Source organism: Puma concolor, chromosome C2 (genome assembly GCF_028749965.1).
Source record: "Puma concolor isolate L17-30 chromosome C2, mPumCon1.1.hap2, whole genome shotgun sequence".
NCBI classification, from domain to species: domain Eukaryota; kingdom Metazoa; phylum Chordata; class Mammalia; order Carnivora; family Felidae; genus Puma; species Puma concolor.
The window spans coordinates 1,358,484-1,385,363 of record NC_141675.1 but is presented as its reverse complement, the minus strand read 5'-3'; the positions used below and the strand labels follow the sequence as shown (position 1 = coordinate 1,385,363).

The following is a 26,880-nucleotide window of genomic DNA, read 5'->3' as shown; positions in this document are numbered from 1 at the left end:
TCTGGATGCTGGTGAAAGACTCCCTCCGAGTTGCTGCGGCAGAGACGGAAATTTGGGGGGAAGTCATCATCAGCACGGTTACAAACAAAAGAAACCTGGGCAAACTTTGCTTTTGTCCCACGGGCTGGGCATTTCACTCTACGCTCTGAGTCATCTCCGTGACTGGGAACAAGACGCTGACCTCATGTGCCTTCAGAGGGGAGCTTTCTTATAGTTCTCTGGGGCTGTCGTGAGAGACACTGAATTTAACAACAGCCCCAGGCCTCGGGCCTTCAGGAGCACAATTGCAGTCTGCCTGTTTTTTCTCTTTGACACTTTTTACAGAGAGAAAAACGTGTGGCTTTTCTTGATGAGCAAACAGCCAAAGGTGTTTGGAAAGGTCTATCATTTTTCTGGTGGCAAGACACCCTAAACTAAATTCATTAGCAGCTCTTCTGTTTGGAATTTCAAAATATTCCCTGACCTACATAAATTCCTTGTTGTGTCCTCTACCAACGTAAGAAGATTAGCTGACATACACCGGGGCCAGAGAGCAAAGCTGTAGCGTAGCATAACAGAAAGGGGCTTGGAGACTGTCATTCCGTGGTTGAAGACACCAACACCCATGCTCTGGCCCCTGCTTCTTCTCTTCCTAAGATTTTTCTTCACGTCTATAGTTGTGTGAAAAGTGGATTGTAGATACCGCTGTTCAGACACGAGACTTCTCCCTAGTTCTGCATGTACCTGTCATGTATTCATGTCTCTGTATTTTCCTACCTTTTGGAAAAATATTACAGGAACACCAGGACAGACATTTGGCTATGTTTTATGAGCAGCTAACAGTAATGAGTCATATGGGCAAGTGCTGAGCTAGTGACCGCCGACTCAAATAAATCAGTTCCCTTCTCTGCTTCTCAGTTTTCTTTCCCTAAATGAGCATGACACAGTATACCCATTGGTTCATCCAGTGGACAAATATTTATTGAGCTTCGTCTGTGCTTTGTACCAGTGCAGGGTGCTAGAGCTACAGTGGTCAACGAAATACATAAGGTTCCTACCCTTACGGAATTTAGAGATCAGTGGATATCAAAACCTTGCAAGGACAAACACTCCGTATCAGTCAAAAGCAATACGTGTATCTGCTTATGGAAACATTCTTTTTTCCCCGTCTCTAAAACCAAGGATCCGGCATGTCTCCACTATGCACTGGCCCTTACTTGACCACACTTTAACGGCAATGAACTGTAGTTTCCTCAAGGACAAATGCACAGCTTTACAATTTGCATGTTCCTGATGCTCGGGATGGTGGGGTAGCTGGCCCTGAGCCCCGAATGTGGCCTCAGGCCCAAGAGTCCCTACGCTTTTTCCTCTCCTAAATGGTCTTTCAGCTGGGGCAGGCCATTGTAGATGTTGAATATATGATCACCATGATAATAAAACTGGTATTTTTCTCCACAACTAATGATGGGTGAATCTGTGCAAAGATACCTTTGTTAATATTAATGATTTGAACAATTCAGTCCTGAGTGTGTAGACATTCAGGGCACTGCATTTCATGTTCATTAAACCTCAACTGGTTGAGACTAATGATTTCCCTCCCTGGTTTACACCCGTGATTAGCCGCTGAAATCTGATGTAGGTCATTTTGGTCGATTTCATTTGGTGTGGAGTTAGACTTAGCTCACTGATTATAAAAGAAACCATCTTCTATCTTCACTCTCAGTTTGGATTATGATAATTTCTGGCCCTTCTCTTGGCTCTGAACTCACCCAAATACTCCATTAGCTTGAGTAACTGCAAGTTTACTACTTAGGAAGTATGGGGGATTCTCATGAATAACCCACAGCCATCCTCACTGCAGACTGAGATCTACTAATTAGTGTCAGGTCCAGGCAAAGGCCCCCCCTGGGGAGGGCCCCAATGCTGATGGGGGACCAGAGTTTAGTCAGCTCTGGTGAGTCAAGCCCCTGGGCGCTATAAGGGAGTGTGTTAAGTGTCATTAAAGGAGGGCTCAATTCTTGCCAGCAGTCTGTTCCTTTTACCACTACCTATGCCCCCAACCCTCCTCCACTCAAAGGGGCAGAACAGAGGACTGTATAAAGACAAGTAAAACCTCAGGCTGGCCATTCCAGGAGTGGCTTGAGAGACAGAGAAGAGAAAGAGAGAGAGGTGTGGTGGGCACCTGCATAACATGCCCCCCCCCCCCCACTTCTCCCGTCCAATCTTTCCATTGCTTTCTGAGGACTAGGTCCCTCCCCTTTTAACAACGTTCCTTTAAATTAAACTTTGAGGACAAAGGGTATTTGACACCTTAAGAAGTAGGATGCCCTAAATTTAGAGTCTCAATTCTGAACTTTCGAGTCTTGAAAGCCACTCATTCGACTACTCGTATATTTACTGAACAGATGGTCATTGAGTAGCTCCCACGTGCAAACACTGGGGATACAATGGTGAACACTTCCAGTCTCCATCTCGGAGGAGCTTATAATCTAGAGCGAATGTAAGAGATTATTGTAACTGTGTGTCGGAAAGGTCATGCCACATGGCCTGTGATGTGTTATGGGAACACAAAGGAGGCCACCCAACCCAGACTGGGGAGGAGGTAAACCAGAGGCTATAACCTACATTGCAGCTAAGACCTGAGGGACACGCAAGTAAGAAATGAGGATAGGACGTGCATATTCAGTTTACCTTTCCATCACTGTGATTGGTAACTTTGGGGGTATCAGAAAAAAGACAGGTCTTTCCTGAAGGGGGTCCGAGTGTAGCACCTGAGTATGACCTACCAAAGGCTGCCTCAGAGTGGTCATCGAGGCTCAGAGAAAACCAAGGTTAATATCAGTTAGGAGTGGAGCGCCCCTGACTTTGGGATCAAAATTCAAGAAACATTAAAGATATTTTCTGGTTTCCTTTTCTTGACTCAGCAAATTAGAGGCTAGAGGAGAAATAAAGGAAGAGTTACTAGCTCTGAAAACGTGAGTGCTAACGATTCCATGTATTGTTACCAGTTTTAAAAATAGTGCAATCTTGTCTATGTAATATAATTACTTATCATCTCCCTTGCTTAAAACAAATTGGAGTGATGTCTTCTAGGAAGATACAAGAGTGTCATGGCAGAGACACTATGAATTTGTTGTGAGAGGTTGGGAGTTGAGGGAGCATTGGAGACGGCACATTTGGCACTGATTTTTGGCCCTTGATTGAGATTTAAGGAGGGGATGGCTCAGAGTCTGGTAGAAGAGGTTGGACAAGTCATTACAAGTCAATGGAAAGTGCGAGATGCTCTGGCAACATGCAGGAACAGAATGGAGAAGCAAGCTGGGTGTCCCACGCATGGGTGAGAACACTGAAGGCATGCTAGGCAGGACTAATATCTCTAAAGTGCCCCTAACATCCTATGCTTTCAAGTAGCCACACGACATTGTTTTATATCCTAGCTTTGCAATGATAGCATTTATTTCGGCTTTAATGAAGATAACCTCATGAAGGAAAGGAAACAGAATTTAGGGACATTGACAGGATTGTTCTTTTTTTTAAATTGCTTTCTCATTTTTGTTGCTGTTAGCATCTAGAATGCAGGAAAATCAAATTAAAATAGTAACACTTTTAAAAATTTTATACAAAATGTTCAACCATACATAAGAGTGGAGAATAAATACAACAAACCCTTTCATAGGCTACCGGATTTGTCTCTATAACCTCCCCCATCACATACACACAATTTTTGTCTGTATATTTCAGGAGGTATCTGTATCAAAGAATAACTTCTTTAAAAACAACCACAGTGGCACCTGGGTGGCTCAGTCGGTTAAGCACCCAACTTCAGCTCAGGTCATGATCTCTCGGTTTGTGAGTTCAAGTCCACGTCGGACCCTGTATTGACAGTTCAGAGCCTGGAGCCTGCTTCAGATTCTGTGTCTCCTTCTCTGCTCCTCCCCCACTCACACTCTGTCTCCGTCTCTCTCACAAAAATAAGCATTAAAAAAAAAAAAAAAACCCAGGATGCAATTATCATGTGAGGTAATACCCAGAACATATCAAATTTTCCTAAGCTCCAATAGTATTTTTATAGTTATCTCATTCAAACTAGGATCCAAATAAGATCTACACATCATATTTGATCGAAAGAACACTTAAGTCTCTTTTACTCTGTAAGTTCTTCTCCCCTCCCTGTTTTCATGCCATTTACTTGAGGAAGGGGAGAAATGAGTCACTGTCCAGTGTAATATCCTACCTTCTGGACTTGGCTGACGGTTTCCTCCTCGTGTCATTCGGCCTGTTCTTGTATTTACTGCAAAAGCTGGATTAGATTCACAGATGCTGTGGACTTTCTGACGTATTACATCACGAGGTACATGATGTCTGACTGTCCCACTTTTAGAGATGCAAAAATCGATCAGTGGGTTCAGGTGTTATCAGCACGGTCCATCCAAAGGTTCCCTGTCGACCTCTCACCTAATACTTCCTGACGGTGGCTGCCTGGATTCCTTATTTCATCATGTGTTCCCGTGTGGGGGTTTTCTAACTGTATCATTCCTTCTGTCTGTAGTAACTGGAATTCTTCTCTAAAGAACTCCTTATTACCTCTTTGGTTGCTCTGAAATACAGTTCATACCAGAAGGGCAAGGTAAGTGCTTGGATAAGTGCCTTTGTCCACTCTTAACTCAATTTAATCCCGTGTAGACATTGTTTTCCAATGTTCAAATCGTCCCCCTCCTTGGCCAGTGAGGTCTCCTCTAGTCGGCTTCTGTGTCGTTTTGACCTGACCCCAGCAGGACTCGATACCTCCCGTGCTTTTGAGAACAAGCTTCTACAAATTCTGATGAATTAACTAGACTTGGAAAATCCTTAGCCCCCCACCCCCACTACCTTTTTTTTTTTTTTTTTTTTTTGCCTGTCCATGACAAGAATGTATACTAGTTGTCTTGGTTAGGAAGGCTTTCAGCTGTAAGTGAGCATAATGAACAAACGAGTTTTCAATTTTTTCACAGAACACGAAGTCTGCAGCAGGCAGCTGTTAGCATTTGTTCAGCAGCTCCTGAGGTCCAGAGCCAGCATTGCAGTGATTCCCTTGGCCTCCCCTTCCTGGTTGCAAGATGGCAGCTCCTATTCCAGGCATCATGCCCAACTGGGGCAGGAAGAAAGGGGAAGACCAGAGCCAGCTGCAGCTGTCCCTTTGTATCAGAAAAGCAAAAGCTTTCCCCAAACCGCCATGCCACCCGCTTCCCACCCAGCTGAATTCTACTCAGATCTTATTGGCCAGACTGGATTGGATGGACACCCCTATTTGCAAGGGCGGCCAGAAAAGTGAGCACTTAGTTTTGCTGGGTTCCGTGGTCCAAGCAAGCAAGGGAGTGGGGGCTGGGAGTGAAGAGAGGCTACGAGTTCTGGGAGAGCGGTCCTGAGTCCTGAATCAATGTTCCGTATCTTTTTTTTTTTTTTTTTAATTTTTACAGAATGTCTAATATTCCTTGTTTTGGAGTCAGTGGCACAACTGAAAACAATTGTGGGCTAGAAACGAGTGGAGCTTTATTTACACGACCGCCCTAAGGAAAGGAGTGTCAGCTGTTTGGACGGCCCTGCCCTAGCGGCTCGGCTCAGCCCTGTTCAGCTGAGATGCCAGCTCCCGCTGCAGGGTCTATGCTGCCAAGTGTCCCTCCTCTTCCCGTCTGGAAGGGGACAGAGCGGTCTCACCTTCATGAAGACAGACACCTCATTTGAGCTGTAGTGGCCCGTACGGTGCCAGAATACCTTGCGGCTAGTTTCACAGAGGCCACTCAATCTTCACACTGTGAAGCAAAGAGCAGAGCTAACACGCAGCCAGCACTCCACCGACACCAAAACCCTGAGCTTATTCTGCAGAGACTGACACACAGCCATTGCCTGCAGCCTCCCAGTCCCGTGGCCGGGCCATCCCCTCTCCTCTCCCACCTGCCCGTGACCTCCTTACCATCCAGTAACTGAAGGCTGAAGCCTGGCCTAGCAGGGGCCCCTGAGACCCTCCTCCCACCAGCACTAGGCCATCCATTCTGTGTCCATACATTTACGGGCCGTTTAAAAAGGATTCTTTTACTGGGACGCCTGTGTGGCTCAGCGGTTAAGCGTCCGGCTCTCAGTTTCGGCTCGGGTCATGATCTCATGGTTTGTGAGATGAAGTCCCGCACCGGGCTCTGCGCTGACGGTGTGGAGACTGCTTGGGATTCTCTCGCTTTCTCTCCCTCTGCCCCTCCACCACTCATGTGATCGTTCTCTCTCTCCAATGAATAAAACTGTTTTTAAAAATTATAAAAATAAAAAATATTTTTGGTACGTTCCATGAGAAAGAACATTGTTACTATTCTTCCTGGTCATTTTTCTGGACTGTCCATGGCTGAAGGGCAAATGGGTAGTTAGTGATAACTAACTCAAGGAATGGAAGTGGATAATTTCATCGCTGACAATCTTGATTTCCTCAAGGCTCATAAGTCTTGTGTTAGAAAACCTGAGTTGTTCTGATACTGGTTCCATTTCTTCTTTAACATTCATGCTGCAAGCAAACGAAGCCAGACTCAAAAGAACACACTCCATTTCATTCCATTTTATAGTAAGCAACGCTACAAGAGGTCACGAGTGGCTACCATTGGGGGAAACACTGAGAGGGGAAGGGCACAAGGGCCTCTGGGGTGCTGGTTTTGTTCCTTTTCAATATCTAGGTATTGAAACTGCCAGTCACTAACCCAATATCCATGTTCCTTTCTCCTTTCTGTAAGAACCTGATTTCCTTGTGGGAATGGGGATGGCACGTGAGGCGCTGAAAACCACATTTCGCGGCCTCCTTTGGAACTAGGGCTGGTCATATGACACACTACAGCCAATGAGATGCATGTGAAAATCAACGGGACTTCCAGGGAATCTCCTTTAGGCAGACAGGCTCTGTGCACCACACCCAGAACTCCTCTGGGAGTGCACTGAAGGATATACCGCCCTCAACCTCACTCATCCCAAATGTCCATTCACGCACTCTTAGTAAAATTCCCCCATGTCACTGGGTCTGTGGTTTGGTTCATTTATTCAACAAATACTTACTGAGTGCTCACGACAAGTTGGGCTTGTGCTGATCAGGTGTTCCAGATTCAGATGTCCCATGGCCAGGCCAGTAATTAGAGATGTAGGCCTGGGGTGAAGGACCAGAGCAGATGAAGGAGAAGCGAGGCCCTGGCTAACAAGGCGGGTGTGTGTGGGGGGGAGGGGGGGGTGGCAGAGAGCCACTGCTCAGCTCTAGCAGGTGGTTTGACATGGGAGAAATTCAAATCTCAAGTTGCAAGATCTCATTTTTCAAGAGGGGTCAGAAATCTTGATTTTAGTTTTTGAAATTAAGTCTGCCGTGTGGGTAGACTTCTAGCTATGGCAGAGTAAAACTGGACAAAGTATATTAGTTTTCTACTGCTACGTAACAAATTATCACAAATTTAGCATCTCAATCGACACATATTTGTTAACTCACCTTCTTGTAGGTCAGAAGTCCAGGCAGACTCAACAGGGCTCTCTTGCTCAGTGTGTCACATGGCTCAAATCAAGGCATTAGCTGGACCAGGCTTCTAACTAGAGGCTTTGGAAAAGAATCCACTTCCAAGCTCGTTGAGGCCAAAGTCATCACATTATGCCACATGAACATAAACGAGGAAATCAAATCCAGCAGCATGAGACAATGACCAAGTAGAACTTACCTTGGGATACAAGGTTGTTTTGGCATCTGAAAATAAAAATAATGTGTCATATTAATGTAATAGACAAAACCTACATGGTCATGTCAATACATGCAGAAAAAGCATTTTACAAAATCTAATGCTCATTCATGATGAAACTCTTAAACTCTGAATGTAAGGGAACTTCTTCAAACAGATAAAAAACCACCTAAAAAAACCTATAGCAAATATCATACTTAGTAGTGGAAGACTAAAAGTGTTTCTGAGAACAAAGCAAGAATATCTACTCTCACCACTTCTTTTTTTAAAGGTTTTATTTTTATGTAATGTCTACACCCAACATGGGGCTCAAACTTACAACCCCGAGATCAAGACTCTCCTGCTCCACTGACTGAGCCAGCCAGGCATCCCAAAGAACTACTCAATATCACTTCTATTCAATATCATACTATAAGTTATAGGCTGTCAAGAAGATAAGAAAAAGAAATTAAAGGCATTCAGACTGGAAAAGAAGAAATAAAACTGTCTTTATTTGCAGATGATATGATCCTATATCTGGAAAATACTAGTGTATCTGAAAATACCACCTAGAACTAATAAATGAGAATGCCACAGGATATAAAAATCAATATTTCTATATATTGATAGTGAACAACCTATAAAGAAAATAATGCAGTTCATAATAGCACTAAAAAGGAAAATATTTAGAAATAAAGGTGACAAAAGACGTGTAAGACCCAAAAACTATAAAATACTCCTGATAGAAATTTTAAAAGATCTAAATAAATGGAAAGATATACCATGTTCATGAATTGTTAAGATTCATTACTGGTAAGATGGCAATTCTCCCAAAATAGATCTATATATACAACTCAACTCCAATAAAAATCCCATCCTCAAAAAAAAATTGTTTTGGATACTAGCTCTTTGTCCGATATGTCATCAGGAAAATACAAATCAAAACCACACTCAGATACCACCTCACGCCAGTCAGAGTGGCTAAAATGAACAAATCAGGAGACTATAGACGCTGGTGAGGATGTGGAGAAACGGGAACCCTCTTGCACTGTTGGTGGGAATGCAAACTGGTGCAGCCGCTCTCGAAAACAGTGTGAAGGTTCCTCAATAAATTAAAAATAGATCTACCCTATGACCCAGCAATAGCACTGCCACAAATCTACCCAAGGGATACAGGAGTGCTGATACATAGGGGCACTTGTACCCCAATGTTTATAGCAGCACTTTCAACAATAGCCAAATTACGGAAAGACCCCAAATGTCCATCCACTGATGAATCGATAAAGAAATTGTGGTTTATATACACAATGGAGTACTATGTAGCAATGAGAAAGAGTGAAATATGGCCCTTTGTAGCAACGTGGATGGAACTGGAGAGTGTTATGCTGAGTGAAATAAGTCATACAGAGAAAGGCAGATACCATATGTTTTCACTCTTATGTGGATCCTGAGATACTTAACAGAAGACCATGGGGGAGGGGAAGGAAAAAAAAAAAGAGAGGGAGAGAGCCAAACCATAAGAGACTCCTAAAAACTGAGAATAAACTGAGGGTTGATGGGGGGTGGGAGGGAGGGTAGGGTGGATGATGGGCATTGAAGAGGGCACCTGTTGGGATGAGCACTGGGTGTTGTATGGAAACTAATTTGACAATAAATTTCATATTAAAGAATAAATAAATAAATAGTTTTGGTAGAAATTGACAAGATGATCCTAACATTTACGTGGAAGTGCAACATATTTCCCATAGCAAAACAATTTTGAAAAAGGACAATATAGTTGGAGTACTTACTCTGCCCCAATTTCAAAACTTACAATAAAACAGGGGTGCCTGGGTGGCTCAGTTGGTTAAGCGTCTGACTCTTGATTTCGGCTCAGGTCATGATCTCATGGGGTTCGTAAGCTCAAGTCCCAGGTTGGTCTCTGTGCTAACAGTGCAGAGTCTGCCTGAGATTCTCTCTTTCTCTTTCTCTCTCTCAAAACAAATAAGTAAACTTAAAAAAAAAAATAGTCAAGACTATGTCACAATAATGTAAAGACAGACACAGATCAACGGAAATGAATAGGAAGGTAAATTGATTTTCAATGAAGGTGTCAAGGCAATTCAATTAGAAAATGACACTCTGACAAATGGTTCAGGGGCAACTGACTATCCACATGCAAAAAACCAAATCAATGATAACATACATTGATAAAATAGATCCTTACTTTACATCATGCATACAAATTAACTCAAATTGGGTAATAGACTAAAATGTCAAATTGAAAACTATAAACTTGAAAAAAAAAAACACAGGCAAAAGCCTTTTGACTTTGGCTTAGGCAAAAATTTCTTAGATATGACAGCAAAAACAAGATTCATAAAAGAAAAATTGGATAAATTGGTATTCATCAAAATGCAAAACTTTGGCACCTCTAAAGATATCATTAAAAATATGAAAAGACAAACCACAGCCTGGGAGGAAATACTTGCAAGTCATATATCTAATCAAGGACTTGTATCTGAAATACAAAAACAAATTCCTAAAACTCATGAAGACAAACAACCCAATTAAAAGTGGGCAAAATATTTGAATAGATCTTTCACCAAAGCAGATATATGAATGGCTAAAAAGCACACAGACAGATGATCAACATCATTAGTCACCGGAGAAATGCAAATTAAAATCAGAGTGAGATGCTTCTACACTTTTATCGGAACAGCGGTAACCTAAAAGCCAAATAATGCCAAGTGTTGCCAAGGATGCGGAGAAACTAGGACCCTCATATATTGCTGATGAGAATATAGGAAAGTAAGTCACTTTAGAAAATAATTTGTCAGTTTAAAGTGTACAGAGTTATGACATGACCCAACAACTCCACCCAGCAATATACCTGAGAAATGAAAACATGTCCCCGTGTAGAGTTTATATAATTATTCATAACATTATCCACGATAGCAAAAATTTGGAAATAAAGAAAATATAGTTTATCTGTATCGTGGAATAGTATTCAGCAATAAAAAGGAATGAATTGATACAATTACATGAACTACAACGGGGACAAACCTTTTGCTAAGTGAAAGGAGCCACACATCAAAGACTACAACATTGTGTTATTCCATTTATGTAACACTTCTAGAAAGGCAAATCTACAGAGATGCAAGACAAATTATTGGTTGCCGAGGACTTGAATTTGGAGTGTGATTGACTGCATATGCACGTGAGAAGACTTTTGGGGAGAGATGGGAACATTTGAAAAGTGGGTTAAGGTGATGGCTGCACAACTTTATAAATTCACTAAAAATCATTGAGTTTACCATGTAGTCTGAGTGAACTTTATGATCTGCTAATTAGGCCTCAATAAAGTGGTTAAACATGAAAATTAAATCTCTCAAGTTTAAATGTTCACGACTAATTCAAATTCTTTTGGGGGGGGCAGCTGTTGTGTCAGCACATAGCTCAACGTGGGGCTCGATCCCACAAACAGTGAGATCATTACCTGAGCTGAAGTCAAGAATCAGACGCTTAACTGATTGAGCCACCCAGGTGCCTCACACATTAATTCAAATTCTTAAAAGACCTTTGTAAAAAAAAAATACCCCAAGTCTGTGGTGTGAGCCCTTGGGCTACCCTCTTGAAATGTCAGAGCCGAGTGGCAGGAATAGAAATTTGAATGAACTAAAATCCTCGTCTCCTAGGAGTTGAAGATCCAACGACAGAAAATGGAAAAGTAAACAATTACAGCACCCAATGATAGATGCTGTATGTGGGATGTGCAAAGAGGTGTGGGCCCAGAGAATCCTTGGCTCTGACCGGGCGGGGCTTGGGGCACACCACAGAAGAGGCTGGACACTGCAGTTAGGTTTTGAAGCATAAGTAGGAATTCATGAGATTCGAAGTGCGGAAAGCGGAGAGAAAGGGTGGGTGACACTTCCATGCAGAGGGAACAGAACTGGCCAAGTCTTGGAGGTGTGAAAAAGCGGTTTCCTTTGAAAACTGGGGAGGATGGAGATATGGCGTACGTGGAGAACGGAAGTGGCAAGAAAGGAAGGTGGGAGCCCCATCACGAAGGGTTTGGCGGGCCATGTTACAGTTTTCGGATGTGGGATGAAGGAGGGATTCACTTGCTGGAGGACACGGGCAGGCTTCTTCTGGCCTAAATTAAACTTGGTATAGCTTGGCAAGATCATACTGCACTCATCTAAAAATATTCATTAATATACCGCTTACTGTGTACCAGGCCCCATTTTAATAGAGAATTTGCATTTTGATTCAGTTCCCAGAACAAACTGATACTGCTGGTCCAGGGAACACAATTTGAGAACCACTGCTTCCTACCAATTTTGTAAGAAAGGTATCATTATCACTACCCTTCCCCATGTTACGGAGGAGGAAACAAACAGAGAGCTAAGCAACCTGCCCAAAGCCGTACAGCCTTAAGCGGTGGGGCTGGGATTCAACGCCAGGCAATGACTGCCATGTCTCCTAGTTCACAGGTTGCAAAGAAGCAGAGTCAAGGGCTGGCATTTTCGATCTTTGTTTGCCACCATCAAAAATGTATTACACACACACCACACATTGGCCTTAACTGACACCTGAGATAAAAGAGTTAAAGATGCCAACTGATGCCAAGGGGGTGGTGAGGAAAGTCTTTGAGGAACTCTGTAAGCCATTCCAATGGAGTATTATTTTGCTCCTACTGGAAGGAAGCCAGGATTTAGAGACGCACAAATATCAATGTACAAAATGACTAATTAAATATGGAAAAGAAAAATCTTTAAATATCACAACTCAAAATTGAACTGTACATGAGTATTCAATATCTGTTGTTTTAAACATATCTATTTTAAATTTTTTTACCAATTATGAAAACCAACAATATCTAGAGAAGAGAACACGCTGCTTTTGCAGGGGGGTAGCGGGGAATGTCCCAAGATGAAAATGGCAATTCTTCCGTGACTCTGCTTGCTTTTCACATCTTGATCTAATTTATAGCATCTCCCTGGTTGCCTTCCAGTAAACAACTTCTTCCTTAAATTGGTGGCATTATGTTATGTGTGAGATCTGAATCACAGAGACTGTAATGCAAACCTGCGTGTTCCATCTCGTCGTTTTGTAGAGTGCTGTATATCTAATTAAAGCTTCTTACGGGTCCATAAAAAGACCTAACATTAAAAAAGCAGTCTGTGTTGGAGAAAGCCCCAGGGCAGACTGGAGGAGGGGCTTCTTCATTAATAATACACCTATTTGCTTCAATTCAAAGTTAAGTCATAATATATTAATTTGTATTTGTAGATTTTTAAATATTGCCTAAGCATCAATCAGATCACGTTACCAAATTTACGGTGTGGAACTGAAAATGGGTCATGTTCTTGCCAGCAGCTCTCCAGCTTCCCAAGAAACACTGGGGATGAATAAATGATTTGCCATGTGGCCAGCATCGACTGCATCCTTGACTTTATTCAAATCAATTTATTATTCTGTTCTTTTTTATTTACTGTTTTGCTCCTCTTATGTCCTTGTTACACTTACAGATTTTATTCAAAACCTGAGCTACACAGCAACAACATAAATACTGTTTTCCAAGAGCTTATCTATTATGGCCATTGTTTTGTGGTTACTGTTACATCTCAGGGGCTATAGGCCTGGTGGCAGAGGCCATCAACCACTGGAATTCTCTTGGGAAACCATTAGTGTTGGTGGTCCCCCCCTCCCCTGACAGGGTTCTCTAAATAGTGTATCTCCCTGAGGGTAAAAGTGCATGGTTTTCCAACTTTCTAGTAACAAAGGACCAAATTCCACAAGCCAAGTGATGAGGAGCTATTGCTTAACATACAGTTAGAGTGACAACGTCAGTTTCAAAGTAAGATTTTTCTTTCATGTTCTTTTTAAATCAGAGTGATCCCAGCATTGGGCTTTGACCCATCCTTAAGGAGCAGAGGCCCATCCAGAGGCCTAGAGCCTGAGGCTTTCCCCAGCCAATGATCCATCACCCCACACTAGGGCATTAGGAGGCCCCCTTTAATAGAAAACCTGACGTTACTACCCTGAGAATTTGCACCTCCCAGCAATCCACTCTTACTTCTCAATCATCTTCAGACACGTAAAAGTGCTGATGTGGAGTCCGAAAAACACAAAAAACAAAAAACCATCTCTGACATTTGCAGGTCAAAGAGACACTTGCTAAAGCCACATACTTCTCTTCTGCATCCAGTCAATTTAAGCAAATTTGGAGCATCAAAGCAGCTTTTTAAAATTGATTCCTTCATTCATTCTTGTGTCCTTCTTTACTAGGCGTCTTTTATTGGAAAGGTGGAAAGAAAGGAGAAACAGAAAGTGAAAAGCATATTGGAGAAACCTGGCATCTGGTTTGATGGCTCTCTCTTTTTAGGAACCTCGGAGCTGATCGCCATTGCAAGACAAGCCTGCAAGGGTAGGAGTCAGGAGATCCTCCCCACCCCCCCCCCCCCCACCCCCGCACCCCTCTCCAGCCTTGGCTAAGCTCCCTTTCTGACCCACCTGGCCTGGTGACCATGTCACTCAACCATCTAGTGCCATGGTTAATGTCTGCTGTTTTGAATCCCGGACTTCGTGTGCCTTCACATTTTCCACGACCTTTTGCCTTTCCACCCAGTCTGCAGTGGAGACAGCTAACTGATTGGGCCACGACAGGGTCTCCCGCTGACCTTTAGCCAACGCTGCATTCAGATGGTGGGCTTCTCTACTCTTGTTTAAACAGCAATAAAATCAACAAAATTCCTTCAAATTGGGTTCCCAGAAATAAAACTGTCGACACAAAAGTGTATATATACACATGAATGTATATTTGGTTTTTTCTCTCGCCTTGCTTAAACTTGGGCGGGAAATGCGGTGAACCTTTAAAAGGGTAAAGCACGCGCTGCCCTCGGCCCCCTGCCCCAGGACGCAGTCAGGTGCGCACGCAATCCCTTCCCTTCGATTTCCCCCGACAGCTCGCGCTACTTTTCTCGGCCATTGTCCCACGTCCCTGGAGCTTCTTCCCTCACCGTCCCCTCTCCTCGGGCGCGCCTCGCCTTCTTCCCACCGCCGGCCACAGCCCGGACTCGCCGCGGTGGAGGCGCAGTCAGGACGCCCTCCAGCAGACCGCACGCCGGGGCCCGCAGGTGCTCCCGGCCCCGCCCTTCCCGCCGCCCCGCCCCGCCCCGGCGCTGCGTCACAGTGACGCGCGTCCCGCGCAGGCGCAGCTCGGCCCCACCCCCTCCCCGCGCCCGGCCGCCCGCTCGGTATTATGATTTGCGCTGGGTGCGGGGATTCGGCGGCCGGGAGGGAGTCGTCGGCGCCGCGGCCGCTGCAGACGGACGCCTTCCTGCCGGCTGAGGTAGGGACAAGCGCGGAGTGCGGTCGGGCGCGGCGGCCGTGGACCGGGGGTGCGGGCTGGCCTCCGCCGCCTGGTAGCCTGCGCCGTCGCCGGGCTGGACGTCCGGGCCGGGGCGCCCGCCGCAGGCGGAAAGTAAGTTGCGCGCTCCGCGCTTCCCGCGCCGGCCGCAGCGCGGGCCCGGGAGGACGCGGAGCCCCGACTGCGGCGGCCCGAGCCCGCGCGGCGGCGACGGCGGCGCGGCCTGGCGGCGGGGCGGCGGCGGCGGGCCCGGCGGGAGCCGGCACTGCGGCGGCCGGCCGCGGGCTCCCGGAGGCCCTGCCCTTGCGGCCGCGGCCGGATTGCGGCACCTCGGGAGGCGCCCGCATCCCGCGCCCCGCCCCGAGCCGGCCGAGTGCGGCGCCGCGGGGCCCCGCGCCCCGGCCGGGCTCCCCGCGCCTGGGTTCTCTCGTGGGGTGTGTGTTCTCGGAATGTGTTTCCTTTTTCAAACGAATCTGGAAATCTGGCCGCAGCGAGGGGCTTCCTTGGTAAAACTGCAGGCTTACAATAGAATGGGGATATTGTTGTCTGTAGAGAAAGGGCATCGGGGTAAGGAAGGAGGAGCAGTGCCCTTCCCAGGGGAGAGCGAGAATATTTTTTTTTTTTTTTTTTTTCGGATCGGGAGAGCAATCCGTTCTTTACCATAGTCATCGCCTGTTGAATTCTTTCTGGACCATTTTGCAAAAACCTTCCTGCCTTTAACTTGGACTTGGGATCTAGGAAAGTGACAGTCTGTTTTCCTGGTTGGGTTTGGGGGGAGGGCAGTGGGGGGTTCTTGGAGCTGTGCTGTTCCTGACAGTTGGACCAGGTACAATCAGATAGCTTCTTGGCGAGATCGGTTTCACGCTCAGTATTTGGGGAGAATTTAGCAGTAGGGTTCTTTATAGAGGTTTGAGGATATAGGACCTTTCAAATTGTCAGGTTACTTTTTTTCTCTTTTATAAAATTGAGTGCATTCTCAGTCTTAGGAGCGGGTGGTAAAGCTGATTTAATGCGTTTCCCATCTTACCAGGTTTTAAGGTGAAGCATGGCTTACCAGTGATGGAACTGCAGATGTTGAGTATCCTGCTGAATTTTCACTACATTTCTTTCAAACATCAGACACTTCAGCTGAATTTTCACTACATTTCTTTCAAACATCAGATGCTTCAGTTCGGGTTCCTTGTACTGGGTTGGGACACTGTGTCTCAAATCAGTCTAATTTATCAGAATGTGTATTAGTGTGCTTTAAAGCCAGGAGCTGTCAAGGTTTATGTAATCAACTTATTAATTTATGATCTTATTACATTGCTTTCCAGATTTATAAAACCATTCCCTTAAGGAAATCTGTCTTCAACGTCTGCTTAAATATTTCTCTTGGAATTGGATTCCTGAGGAGGAATGCACTGTACAAGTGGTGATTTAAGCATACTAATTAGACAAGTTTCTGTAAAAAAAAAAAAAGAAAAGAAAAATGCGTATTGATTCTTTTATCTGACTTTTGTATTGTCCCTATTTGGAAAATAGATGACATTCCCATTTTACAGAACTAGAAATGAAATTACATGACATTCCCAAGGTCACATATTGAAGCAGTGTAGTAACTGAAAAATTAAGTGCATGGTGCTAACTTTTCTTACATCTTCAAGGTTTTCTAGGCAGGGAACTTTGAGTGTCACCTTTGTCTTTTTAAAATCTGCACAGTTTTTATATTATTTTAGGCACAGAAATGATTCTCACCCTATTAATTTTTCACTATTAAGAGTAAACTTTTCAGTATTGTTGCAGTAAGATCCATTAGTTTAAAACCTCCAAGAACTCAGAAGTTATCCTAATTTTTATTTTTCTGGAACAGAAATATAAATTGGACTTTATATTCAGATTTAATCCCATAGTCCTAAAAGGAAGGTTTTTGTATGTCCTTAGTAAAGTTGAGGGGCTTTCATGATACTTTTACTGGTCACCGGAAATAGTCTTTATCTAACCCTTACTGTGGGTGTTTGTTTCTGTCATACAGAAAGTGAAACTAAATGGGAAAGAAGTTACTTGTTTTTGGAGATAATTAAACAGCCATGGCTGTAGGAATTGATATAAATAAGGCCTGGTGTCTTCCCTGTAGCAGCTTGTCTGGGCCTAAGAGCTCAGTAGCTGCCCAGGAAGAAAAGGGCACAAGTGAACTTTCCGCATGATCAGAATTTTAGGAATTAAAAACATAGATGAGGAACTTGCCCTGTTTTAACTGCATGCACGCTGTTTGCTTAACTAGGAGAAGACAGAGTTTTTAACCAAGATGCTTTTCTAATAAAACTGTTCTTCATAATTTAGGTATTTGTATGTGTGTGCAGGTAAATTCTTAGAGCAACTTAGGTGGAAAAGTTACTTGAGTAGATTCTGGAAGTTTTGAAGGTAAGCTTAACCTATGCTATATTCACGGCACCTTTGCATGCTTATTTTCGCAGCCCTGGGTTCTGGGCAGCAATATAAAATTGAGTAAAGACCGGTTCCTGCCTTTGGGAGCTTCCGGGCTGTCAGGGCCACTGAAGTAAACGCTAACAATAGGATCCAACGACTGCTGTGCCGAGGCTTAGGCACAGCTCTGTAGAAGCACAAAGGTGGGAGCAAGGAACAGTCTGACTTGGGAATGCTTCACGGAGGAGGCCACGTTGAACTGGTCCTGAGGGACAGGTAGAGATCCCAGGCAGAGAAAAGGGGAAGGTGCTCAGAAGGTTCAGGGAGGATGAAAAGATAAGGTGGAGTGGTGGAGGAAGCACTGAGATCCAAGTGGGTGAAAGGGAGTGGAGGTAAAGACAGTTCTGGTTTTAAAGAATGTGAAAAGGAAGGGAGAAGCGTGGGCCAGGAGCTTTGGGCCTGGAGAGGGAAGGGTTTTTTGGTCTTTTGTTTTTGTTTAGAAACAGCTGGTGTAAAATCTCCCCGGCTTAATAGCCTCGCAAGGCACTGGAAGTGTGTTGTCTGCTCTGGCTGATCTGGAGCTTCGTTATTCACACTGGATTGTTTCCTCATCTGTTTTTCTGCACATCTGCCCTGGGCTGAGGCCTCCTGTCCCGTGGGAAGCCATTTCTTGCCGGTGGTAGGGGAGGAGCCTGTCTAAAAGAGGGTTCCTGCCGTACCTTCCGTGAACATTTATTTCTCTGCTGCTTCCAGAACCTCCTGAGATCCTGCTTTGGCACCTCCAGCGCTTGGCCTCTGCTCAGGTAGGCTCTTCCTGTGACAAACCAGGCTGCTTTCTCTCTCCTGCTTGCACCCTCCAAAGTGCTGCCATGTGGCTGTACCATGGCAGTTACTTCAGAGTCCGTCACAGACCCTGTGCTGCGAGTTTTAGGTTCTGCAGAGTCTCTAGGCTCAAAACAGGATTGGGTCTATCTAAATACCCCCTCGGCTGTGTATTGGCCTGGAAATGTCATGTAGGTTATCAAGTCTGTGCTCCAGAAGCGTGGGTTACAGGTCATAGAAATGGTCAGATCATAGGCTCCCTGGGCCTCAGGGTCTCCTTGTCGACATGCAGTTATTTTTCTCAAACTGAGAAGACTCAGCTTCTGGAAGGCAGAGACCACTTCTTTGATTTCAGCATACCCAGACCGAAGTAATGCCTCATGCATAGTCCGTGTACCCAAGTGGTGTCTTGGTGAAAAAACTTCAAAACTCCAAACTTTAGTTTGTGGGTTTTTATCATCCTGTTAACAGCCATTGTAATACAGCTGGGCTAAATTTAAATTGTTTTTCAATCATAGAATTTTGGAGCTGAAGGCAAGTCTTCACTTGCTACCAGCATGTAGTACACGCTCAGGAAATGTTTGTTCCTGTCCTGTGCGTTTCCCGTCTGAGTGAATGGCACCACTTTTGCTACCCCTCTCCATCAGAACCGTTCCGGATTTCCCTCTTTGCTTCCCCTCACCCCACGCATTGAGTTCTTGGCTTCTGCTTCCTGAATGGGTCTCCTCCATTACATCCTCGTCATCACTGCCCGCACATTGGCGGCCTTCATGTTTAGGTCAGTAAGCGATCAGTAAGCGATCATTTACCTGGAGACGTTTTCAGTAGTCCCCCCAGCTGTAGTCTTGCCCTGCCAGTCTGGTCGTCACTTTGCTGCCAGAGTGGTTTGTGTAACTGTCATCTCTGATTGTCATTCCCCTGCACAGGATTCTTCTTTGGCCTCTTAGTGCCAGCTTTCGTTTGTTCACTTAATAGTATGAATCTCTCTCTTTTGGGTAGACGCTATACTGAGCAGGCCCTGGAATACAGACCGGAATAAAATGGACGTGGGCCTTAACGCAGACTGAAGTTCTCATTTAGCTGAGTGGAGACACAGATTGTTACTCACATAATCACCTGAGTAATTATAACCGCAGTTGTGATAAGGGCCCTGATGGGAAAGGAATGGCACTGTGAGAGGGCACGGGAGCTGGTGTGTGGGGGTGGGCGGAGGGCAAGGACATGCTCAGGAGGGTTGACCTTAAGCTGGGCCCTGAAGCACGGTAAGGGCTCACCAGACTTGAGGAACCGCGGCTGATTTGCTTGGAATACGAGGCCCTTTGGGTATCTGGCCCCTGCCTACCTGTCTGATCTCGTCTCCTATGCTCTGCATGCATTATTGCCCCGGTCACAGTAAGCTCTCTGAGGTTTCTCTTCTGAAAAGCCTCTTCCCCGTCATCACCAATTTCACTTCTTGGCTCAGATGAGAAAATGAATGTCTCTGAGACGCCTCCTGAATGAACTCTCCAAGGTAGCTTTTGGGAAAGGGACGCCTCTTGTAGCGTATCTGTCCCTGTAAGAGATTGCACAGACCTCGTGGCAGTGATCTTCCTGGTATGTGCAGTAGAGGCGTCTAGTTAGGGGGGTAACTAGGGCCTGTTAGGGGATATCAAAAGAAGGTGGGGAGCTAAGTATATAACCCCTCTCAGATGTCAGAGTCTCCTGGGAGGAAGGCCAGTTCTGAAAAGTTGGAGGAAAAACAGTGGGTGATTTTGATCCTACTCACATCCTGCTAATATGTATTATCCCACTTAACCTTCATAATAACTGTCCAAGGTGGTGATTATCTTTGTTTTATAGATTGAGATGTACCTATTCATAGAAGTTGAGTAACTTCCTGGGCTCCAGATTCTGTGGTACTCTTTCTGTTGCTATGATGCCGCTGCTCACATCTGCTGAATAAATGAATTTTGATCATTGTTAAAGTGCACCTCTGTGGTGAGGATTATAAGAAAGGTTGACCAGGGGCGCCTGGGTGGTTCAGTCGGTTACGTGTCCGACTTCGGCTCAGGTCACACGGCCCACGACTTCGAGCCCCACGTTGGGCTCTGTGCTGACAGCTCAGAACCTGCTTCACATTCTGTGTCTCCCTCACTCTCTGCCCCTCCCCAGCTCATGCTGTGTCTCTCCCCTTGAAAAATAAATAAATCATTAAAAAAAAAAAAAAAAAAAAAAAGGTTGACCATGTGGTAGTTTGAAATGTTGAAACTTAGGATACCCTCCCAGCTCCTCTCTGATGTTCCTCCTGCTCTGTGTACACACCTCTTAGGCCAGTATATTGTCTTTATATTGCATAGCTAGGGGGAAATGTTTGAATAATAAGCTGGGTTGAATACGTATTCATCCGGGGTGCCTGGGTGGCTCAGTCCATTAAGCATCCGACCTTGGCCCAGGTCATGATCTCACGGTTCGTGGGTTCGAGCCCCGCGTCAGGCTCTGTACTGACAGCTCAGAGCCTGGAGCCTGCTTCGGATTCTGTGTCTCCCTCTCTGTCTCTTTGCCCCTCCCTAGCTCGCTCGCTCTCTGTCAGAAATAAACTTTAAAAAAAAATAAAAAAAATACATATTCATTTGTGTTGGTTTTTCTTTATTAGAGAGATTATGTTTTAGATAACGTAGGTTTTACTCTTGCAGTGTAACTTACCTAGATAAAATTCATTTCAGATTTAGGACGATATACTAACGAATATTCACGGAGAGATTATGAAGCTGGAGTGTACTGTTCATGGATCTCTTTTTAAAATAGTCATAATACTCTATAGCCTTTTATATAACAGTGGACAAAAGCAGAGTGATTGAATTTTAAAGTAAAGTTTGGCTTTCTGTTTTACCTCATTTTCTACAAGTGAAACAGTTCTCTCGTTATTGGCGTAAAGTGTTATGTGTACTAAAGAAAATGTGGAGTGAGAATATTCATTCAGTCTCCATTTCAGGGCTTGATTTTGTCCTTTGCTCTCCTATTTTATGGGTATTTGCTAATCCTCTTTCAAAGGAAAATGCTTTTTCAGAAACAAATGGAGAGAGTGTAATTTGCAAAGTATATTAAAATTGCGTTTCGGAAAGGATACAATTTTTAAGCAGAAAATAGAACCTCCTAAATTTATCTGAATTACTTATTTTGTGTTGGCTGTTCTGTGCCACTGGCTGTTCTTGCCATCGCAAAATTGTGTGTAAACTCTAAGGTGAAGTTATTTTTAAGGCGCCATTCCATTTTTACATGATCAGTAAATATCTCAGTCTGTCTTTTGAATAGTTATTTGCCTGTAATTTCATTTCTTAAAAAGAAGTTTCAAGAAGTCTGTAATGGAATTATTTGTTAATGATGTTTATTAGCTAAGTCTTTGGTGATGTTAGGGAATTTCCTCCATTTAATTGATTGCCGGGCTAGGTAAGTAGCTTAACATATCAGAATTAGAGGAATGCGAGAAATACCAAAATAGATTTTTTTTATTTTTTTACTTTTTTAAGTGTCTGTTTTATTTTTGAGAGAGAAAGCACGTCCACACGTCCACACATGAGTGGGGGAGGGGCAGAGAGGGAGAGGGAGACAGAAGATCCGAAGCCGGTTCTGTGCTGACAGCAGAGAGCCAGATTCGGAGCTTGAACTCACCAACTGGGAGATCATGACCTGAGCCGAAGTTGGACACTCAACCGACTGAGCTACTCAGCCACCCCAAAATAGACTTATTTTGGAATTAGGAAGGCCTAGGTAAAAGGGAAGTCTCGTATTGTTGCAGGAAAAAATGGAGGACCCAAGAGTCAGTGGAACCTGGAGCCCAACCTAGGCAGCTCTTTCCTGGGTGTAGGACTGGGGCAAAGAAGTCCTTTTCTTCTTTGGTCCTGCTTTCTCATCTGTAAAAATGGGTGTGATATTTCTATTACATTGCTGATTGTGAGGAATAAGTGATGAAACAAATGTAGAGTCCACTACCTACATAGATCCCCAGAAATGACATTGTTTACTCTTTTTGAGACCTGCATTACCACAAACCTGGAATTCTAAAAGGAGCAGTTGTGGCAGTAAAAGACATTTTTAAAATTTGAAATGAAACAAAGTCAACTGTGGTTTTGTTATGGACGGGACTCATATCTGTATCATCGTATTTAGGTTAGTAGTAGATTTTTAGGATGGTAATATGGTTGATAATGAGAGATCTAATCTAAGTCAAAACAAAAACTGCTGTTTTATCGAACTGTGAAGTGGACAGTGAGCTTTTAAAATTGGTTTAAATCCTCTAATGACCGTATTTGTGTGTTGCTTTTATGGTACTATCTAGAGTTTTACTCTTCTGCGGAGACCTCTTATCAGCTTTGTGATTAGAAGCTGCTTCTGTGCATTTTTAACTCTTTAGTGACACTTTAACGAAACGAGTGTAATTCAGAGATAGATATATGGTGAATTATTGAGTGTGGCAAGTTTTCCATTAGTTTTGAGAAAGTAAGAGTTCATCACAGTTGCCTAAATGGTAAGCCATTAGGTATTTTTCAGGATTAGCCTTCTTAACCCTGCTGACTTATCTCCCGTCTACCCCAAATCATAACTTCACCCAAGCTGATACTGTCCTTTCTGAAACCAGCCGTATGCACGCTCTGCTGTTTCCTTCCCCCAGTTTTGAGAATGGTGTTCCACTGCTCCTGTTCAAGGATAAGCTCTGGTCTGTGGGCTGCCCTGTCTTTGGGATCCTGCCTTCTTAGAGTCCTCTACTCTTCCTTTGGCACGCCTCACCCAGACTAACCTGTGTAGTTATTTATCTTTTTATATGTAGATAACTTACTTGTAAAATTGTAAAGGATACTGTGTTATGTCCTACACAATTAGGGCTCAAATATTTGCTAATGAAAATAGGCTCCGTGTTCCTCTTCTTTCCTCGCCTGAAGGAATTGCATACCTTGTCCCACAAGGGAAGCAAAATATTTCCTTGAATATGTCTTGTTTATTAAGATGACATAAATAGATTTTGGACAATATGTTTTTAGGGGAATTAGTCTTTTCATAGATCTTAGTGGAAAAGTAAATTGGATAATTGTTTACAAAAAAGTAAAAATTAAAATTTTTTATATAATGTTTATTTTTTTATTTTTGAGGGAGAGACAGAGGAGGGTAAGTGTGGGAGGGGCAGAGAGAGAGGGAGAAACAGAATCCGAAGCAGGCTCCAGGCTCCGAGCTGTCAGCACAGAGCCTGATGCGTGGCTCGAACTCACGGACTGTGAGATCGTGACCTGAGCTCAGGAGTCGGACGCTCAACCGACTGAGCCACCCAGGAGCCTCCCCAAAAGTCAAAATTTTAATAACCTCTGTCTTTTTTAGGTTATAAAAGCAGCACACGCTCACTGCCAAAAATTTGAAAAGAACAGAAAAACATAAAGAGAAAAAAATTCTGTAATCTTACCATCTTAACATTTTGGTATTTTTAAAATATATATGCAGACAAATTATACGCTTAAAAAATTGAGATCATATGCCATGAAATTTGGCATATGAATTTTCTTACTTAACATTTTATTGTGAGAATTTCTCATGAGATTAAATAGCCTGAAAATATGACTGCATAGTGTTAATGGTAGGTATACTGTGATTTATTTAATTGTTTTCTTACTGTAGACCTTTAGGTTATTTAATTTTTTTGCATACATAAATATCATTGAACATTGTTAACTGTAAAAATTTTCAACATCTTTCCTTTAAGATGTATATCTAGTAGTGAGATTATTAAATCAAGGGTATTATTTTAAGGTTCTTGATATATGTTTTACGACACTGCTTTTCAGAAATCAGATAATTTGCAGACTTAACAATGTAAAAGCACCTCAAATGATTCAGTCTTTTTTTTTAATGTTTGTTTTCGAGAGAGGGAGGGAGAGAGAGAGGCAGAACATGAGTGGGGGAGGGGCAGAGAGAGAGAAAGAGAGGAAGACACAGAATCCAAAGCAGGCTCCAGGCTCTGAGTTGTCAGCACGGAGCCCGACGTGGGGCTCGAACCCATGAACTGCGAGGTCATGACCTGAGCCGAAGCGGATACTGAACTGATTGAGCCACCCAGGCGCCCTTCAAATGATTAAGTCTTTTAAGCAAAAGTAAGTGAAATGTTAGATACCAGTATTTTTGTTTATAGATTAGTTTACTTTTTTCTGTTCCAGTATTCTTTTTTGCCCATTTTTTTTTTTTTTTAATGAGCATCTTCATCATGATATCAGCAAGGAAAGAAAAAGATGACAGGATTTTGACAGCATTAATAAAAATTTGGAGGAGAGATTTAGATTACTAAGTTTTTAAATTCTCCCAACTTCCACTTTCATTGTTTTCCTGGCAACAAGGAGTAATTATGAGTTGCCTTTATTTATTTTGGAGTAACTTTTACATACCAGCTTTCGCTTAAGTCACTATGTGTTATGTGAGCACTTTTATACCAGGCTGTCACCAGAAATGGTGACACACTTAGCATTTTTCATCATTTTAACAAGAGGCAGATTCTGTTTCGGAATTTGGAACTTACTGTCTGCACTGCTGGTCCGAGTTTTGTGGCTTGAATGTTAACCCCTTTCTCTTTGCAAATAGTTAGTACTACTCTATATCAGTTAATAAATTGCCTGACTACTGGATACATTAAAATTCCTTGATGTATCCTGGACCATTGCTTGTTTCACTTAGGGAAAGTAAAATTACGTGAGTCAGTGCTTCCCGAGATCGATGTGCACTGGTGACCCAGTCACTGCCTGAAGAGCAGAGCAGTCCTTTTAGCCTGCCGGTTCTAGTCACCTCAGTTGCCCCTGAGGTGTCCGTTAAAAGTGACCACTTGGAAGAAAACTTGCAGAATAGTAGGCGGTTACCTTCCCTTGGAAAATACTTTCCTACACATTTGGAGGTATAATTTTGCCTACTTGGACATTTCTGATAATAAATAACTTAACCTTTGAATTTATAGTTCTATCTCGAGTCCATCCGGTGAGTGCAGACTGGTGACCACATAATGCTACATGAGAACCATGTGGTAGTATCAAGCTGATCAGTGAAAAACTCTGGATCCTTCCGTAACTAAGGACCACTTGACCTATTTGTGATTTCTTCATCTTTGATTTATGGCTTATATTGGTAACTCCCAGGAGGAGGAGCGCTATTCTAGAAATGTGGAATATTGTTTACTTTGGATAAACGGAACAGCGGTGGCAACTGCGTGTAGAGTTGTGTTTATTTTGCTTGACCTGGGGGTTCCTGATATTCTCAGAGGATTTAGTCTACTCTCTTCTCTTCAGCCTATGCCATTTTTGTTACGGGTATCTTTGAAATTTTAGCAGTGAGATCAGTGTGGTAGTACTCATCGAGAGTCAGTTCTCCACTTACGTTAATTTTTCTATAAACATACAGGTTAGCCTAGTATTTTCCATGAGGAAAAATTATAGTTTTCATTTTTGGTATCTATGAAAGATACCAGATGATTTTCGTATGTAACAAGCTTAAATGCAGTTTTAGTGTGGCTTTGCAAAACTCATCTTTCAGTTGTCTGTATTAGAGGGAGAGCATTGGTACGGGTTGTTTTTTTTTTTTTTTTTTTTTTTAAGCATTTAATTTGGGAGGTTTTTGTGTATGTAACTGCTGGTGGTCTGCTTTTAGGAGGAAATTTACAATATCCCAGGTAAACTGCGGAGAGGCAGTAGAAGTAGCCTAATTCACGCCTGTGGCCCTTTCATTTCCAGTCCCCTGCTTATGCCATGGGTGGCGGTGTTCAGTGTGCTGTTTGTCCTCCCCTCTCCCGGTGGGGGGAGGTGTGAGTAGTGTGTCCGTGTGTCTGTTTGGCATACAGACCACACCGTAGTGGTGGCGATGTCCATGCAGATCTCCAGTCTGAAAGTGAATTTGACCGGCAAAACGGGGTGACTTCCAAATGACAGTCGGTTTAACAGAGGCTGGGTCTACACCTGGCTTCAGCAGCTTGCAACATGTGTGCAGGGCCACCAGGGCCACCCACACTTCCTTCCTCTTCTCCAGCCACAGCCGCACACTTCAGTTTGCTTCTCTTTAGCTGGGAGAACATCAGTGTATTCTTGCAACACGTACTGGTAGTTGTTTCTCAAACGTGAATTTCCATATTAGAAACGCCCTGAGGCTAGTTGGCCTGTTTCATTCTGGTCCAGCCCAGTTATGTGCATGTGGAAGCGTACGCTAAGCAAGACCGCTTTAGAAGGGCCTCACTTAGTGGTCTTGCTGTTTTAAAAGATACCATCTTTATTGCGTAGTCGTTAAAAATATTGACGTGGAAGGATTGAGTGCAGTGGGAAAATATTGATCATATGAAGTAGAGGAAGAAGTTGCGAGACTTCACATCTAGTATCTTAGCTTTGTAAGAAGCATAGGTATGAAGAATATATACTCAAAGATGAAGAGAGGTCGTCCTGGATGAAAGTATGAGGTGAATGGGGGCGCCTGGGTGGTTCAGTCGGTTAAGCGTCCGACTTCAGCCAGGTCACGATCGCGCGGTCCGGGAGTTCGAGCCCCGCGTCAGGCTCTGGGCTGATGGCTCGGAGCCTGGAGCCTGTTTCCGATTCTGTGTCTCCCTCTCTCTCTGCCCCTCCCCCGTTCATG

At 43.7% G+C, this 26,880-nt stretch overlaps 1 protein-coding gene and 1 long non-coding RNA gene across 2 annotated transcripts in view; one reads left to right on the top strand and one right to left on the bottom strand.

Annotated features, from left to right (window-relative positions):
• Positions 1–5,900: 5,900 nt before the first annotated feature.
• LOC147577034 (uncharacterized) lies at positions 5,901–14,805 on the bottom strand. Its single transcript, XR_015255907.1, has 4 exons — positions 14,687–14,805; positions 7,686–7,711; positions 7,463–7,567; positions 5,901–7,132 (listed from the first exon to the last, which is right to left on the bottom strand). It is a non-coding gene; the product is annotated as an uncharacterized LOC147577034 (long non-coding RNA).
• Positions 14,806–14,886: 81 nt separating this feature from the next.
• SNRK (SNF related kinase) overlaps positions 14,887–26,880 on the top strand; it is a 59,678-nt gene continuing 47,684 nt past the window's right edge. The window contains exon 1 of the mRNA XM_086720279.1: positions 14,887–15,018. The gene's annotated coding sequence lies outside the window, so the exon portion shown is untranslated. The remainder of the gene's footprint in view (positions 15,019–26,880) is intronic.